Raw genomic sequence first — 878 nt, 5'->3', positions numbered from 1 at the left:
CTACCGTATTCAAAAATTTGCTATTTTTGTGTTAAAATTCTGGGTTTTGTATTTTATTTTATTTTAAAATACCTGACTAGGAGAGTACAGATTTTCATAAATATTATATAAATTAAAATTAATATAGCATAGAAAGTTAAACATATTTAAATTTGTTTGCTTCTTTTAAGTCGAGAAAAATATCTTTGAAATTTGAACTAACTTAAATACCCAACTTTTTCAATTGTCGGTAGCAAAGTACGATTGCCGAGTTGGTAAAACTTGTGTATTACACGCTTGGGGTACGAGGTTCCAACCCGTATATGACAATAAATTTGTTGCATTTTTTCTTAATTCTTTATAAGTTAGTATAAATTTATAACTCGTTTGATTTTTATCTCATTTAGATTCAATAACTTCAATAAAGATCAATGATCCCATCACTTAAGTCGCCACTTGCAAGAAGAAATTTCTTATTCGTATTAAAATTATTTTACTATATTTTAAGTTTTAGCTTCGATGCAAAGCCGAGAAGATATTTTTTTGTGAATATCATTTATTTTCTCTGCTCTAACTTGACCTACTTTTTTCAACGATACGTCCAATGACTACAATTCGTATCTAGTTGAAGATATTACTCTCAAAAATTGAAAAAAAAATTCTAATTTATCAATTAAACAGTTAGTTATTACATCGTCTCCATAAAGACAATTAAAATCATTAATTTCTAATGTTTTCAAAATATTTATTAACGAATGAAGTTTGATATGATAGGTTTCAACTACAAAATTAAATCATTCTACTTTGTAATTTAATAATTTTAGCTTCGATGCGAAGCTGAGAAGGTATTAATTTTACTATGATGTGTTTTTTTTTTTTTTTTTTTATTTTTTTTTTTT

The sequence above is a fragment of the Daktulosphaira vitifoliae genome, unplaced genomic scaffold (genome assembly GCF_025091365.1).
Source record: "Daktulosphaira vitifoliae isolate Bord-2020 unplaced genomic scaffold, ASM2509136v1 Scaffold_4, whole genome shotgun sequence".
In the NCBI taxonomy this organism is placed as follows: domain Eukaryota; kingdom Metazoa; phylum Arthropoda; class Insecta; order Hemiptera; family Phylloxeridae; genus Daktulosphaira; species Daktulosphaira vitifoliae.
Note: the sequence above shows the minus strand (reverse complement) of the source record.